This window comes from Bidens hawaiensis, unplaced genomic scaffold, assembly GCF_021521415.1.
Source record: "Bidens hawaiensis isolate Kalapana, Puna unplaced genomic scaffold, B.hawaiensis_p1.1 tig00032848_1, whole genome shotgun sequence".
Classification (NCBI taxonomy): Eukaryota; Viridiplantae; Streptophyta; class Magnoliopsida; order Asterales; family Asteraceae; genus Bidens; species Bidens hawaiensis.
The window spans coordinates 143,591-146,733 of NW_027495626.1; positions in this window are offsets into that span (position 1 = coordinate 143,591).

Sequence of the window (3,143 nt, forward strand, 5' to 3'; positions counted from 1 at the left end):
ATAGGATTATGGGCGACGCGAATCCACCACCGAGGAGGACAGTTGCAGACCGGGCCCGTCCGGTCGATGCTGGCGCGAGATCCAGCATTACTCCACCAGCTAAGAGTACCAAAACCGTCGACTCCTTATCACGCGTCATGCATTAGGTCGACACGAGCACCACACTTGCGGCACAGGTTGAGGCGTTGGCAAAGATCGTGAAGGACTTGCAGGTGAAGGGTAAGTTATGTGAGATCTATAAAGGGGGACATGATACCGTTCAGTGCCCCGTAGGTTTCCAGGAGGAGGCAGTCGACTTCATTAATAATCCAAACCGAAATCAAAACTATTTCAATTCTTATAATTCGGGGTGGAGAGGTAACCAAAATTCCAACTGGAGGAAGGGAAATCAGTCCGGCTTCAACCAACGTCAGAGCCTATTCCAGGATTCTGGTGAGGGAACGAGTAGTGGGGAGAAGAAGCCCACGTTAGAGGAGATGATGGAACAAGAGACACAGATGCTGTCGCAGCTTATGACTCGAGAGGACTCCCGTCACAAAGAAACTCAAGAGAAATTTCGGAAGCACAAGTCATTCATAAGAAATCAAGGAGCGTCAATTCAAAATCTTGAGCGTCAGATGGGAGAGATAGCAAGTCGTCTGAATAAGAGGTCGCCAAGTACACTTCCAAGTAACACTAAACAAACTCCGAAGGCGTTCGCAAAGGCTGTGACGACGATGAGCGGTGCAAGGGCACGTAACGAGCCCGTGCTTCAAGAGGCGATGAGAGGAGTCGTTGACGAGCCTACGGTAGATGCAGAGGATCAGGTAGACGAGGAGATTCAGTTGGAGTCTCCACCGACCAAGGTGCATCAGAGGCACAACCCCGGAAGTACAGCACAGGCCAAGAACCAACCATTACCCAGCACACCACCGAGAGTCTACAAACCTAGACTCCCATATCCCGGGAGAGTCCGTAGGGACAGAGACGAGGAGCAGAACTCCAAATTTTTTGATATTCTAAAGTAACTTCATCTTAATATTCCATTCCTTAAGGCACTTACGCAAATGCCCAAATACGCAAAGTTCCTGAAGGATATTCTTTCGAACAAAGAGAAGTTAGCCGAAGTCTCTTCCATTCCTCTGAGTGTTGGTTGCTCTGCAGTCTTGCAGAGAAAGTTACCAGAAAAGATGTCCGATCCTGGGAGTTTCACGATTCCCTGCATCTTGAGTTATAATACGGTCGTTCATGCGCTGGCAGATCTTGGTGCCAGTATTAATCTCATGCCGTATTCCGTGTATCGCAAGTTGGGTCTAGGCGAGCCGAGTCCTACCCGTATGAGTATCTAGCTTGCTAATCGTTCTGTGAAATACCCCCGAGGGGTGGTCGAGAACATGCTTGTTCGCGTCGACAAGTTCATCTTCCCGGTGGACTTTGTCATCCTGGACATGAACGATGACGATAGTGTCCCACTTATCTTGGGCCGACCATTCCTTGCCACTGCACAGGCATTGATCGATGTCTGCGAGGGTAAGTTGATCTTAAGCGTTGGGGATGAGAACGTCACCTTTGACGTTCGACAGTCACTGAAATACCCCAAGTCTGATGATGACTCCTTATACTTCATTAATACCATCATGGAGCATGATGGGGAGTTTCTCAGCGAAATTTGTAGAAGATCTGCCTCCGAAACCCAAATTATCGATAGGGAGATTCCGGAGATTGAAATGGTTGCCGTAACCAATCAGTCCTTAGATGACGACACCGAGTCGCATATCCCTGAATCTGGCGTGTCTGCTGAGATCGTAAGAGACGATCCTATGGACCGACCTTCGGTCGAGAGTCCTCCTTCTTCCTTAGAGCATAAGGATTTGCCTTCCCACCTTGAGTATGCATTTTTAGATGATGAGAGGAAGCTGCTGGTTATCATTGCATCTGCTTTGATGGAGGTCGAGAAGGAGAAGTTGTTGAGGGTGCTACGAGAGCTCAAAGAGGCTATTGCATGGAAGATTATAGACATCAAGGGTATCAAACCTTCGTTTTGCACTCATAAAATCCTCATGGAGGAAAATTTCAAAACTATCATTCAGCCGCAGCGGTGGCTTAATCCGAAAATGCAAGAGGTCGTAAAGAAGGAGATCATTAAACTCCTTGATGTGGGGATCATTTCCCCATTTCTAATAGTGCTTGGGTGAGTCCAGTCCAGCTGGTTCCTAAAAAGGGTGGCATGACTGTCTTCACCAACGAGAGGAACGAGCTTATTCCCACTAGGACTGTGACGGGATGGCGAGTCTGCATCGACTACCGCAGACTAAATGATGCCACCAGGAAAGACCACTTTCCTTTACCCTTCATTGATCAAAATGTTAGAGCATTTAGCAAGTCAGCAGTACTACTGCTTCTTAGATGGTTTCTCCGGGTACTTCCAAGTTCCTATAGCTCCCGACGACCAGGAGAAAACCACTTTCACTTGCCCTTACGGAACGTTTGCCAATAAACGTATGCCATTCGGACTTTGTAACGCTCCGGCCACATTCCAGAGGTGTATGGTGGCCATTTTCCATGATATGATCGAGGATTCCATGGAGGTGTTAATGGACGATTTTTCTGTATTTGGAAGTTCCTTCAATCATTATTTATCAAATCTCGAGAGGATGATGTCCCGCTGTGTTGGCACCAACCTAGTCCTTAACTGGGAGAAGTGTCATTTCATGGTTCGCGAGGGCATTGTTCTGGGTCATCGGATCTCAAGTGCAGGGATAGAGGTTGACCAAGGAAAGGTCGAGACCATTTCTAAACTTCCCCTGCCTACTTCTGTGAGATCCATTCGTAGCTTTCTAGGTCAGGTCGGGTTCTACCACCGGTTCATCAAAGATTTTTCTAAGATCAAGAGACCCATGACCAAACTTTTGGAGAAGGATGCTCCATTTGTTTTTCTGAGCAGTGTATCGAGGCGTTTGATCTTCTAAAAGATAAACTCGTCAACACCCCGATCATGGTCGCTCTCGACTGGTCGTTACCATTTGAGTTGATGTGTGACGCGAGCGACTTCGCAGTCGGAGCGGTTCTTGGACAACGGAAGGATAAACACTTCCATCCGATCTACTATGTTAGCCGGACCTTAAATGGCGCGCAGGAAAGCAATACCACCACCGAAAAAGAGC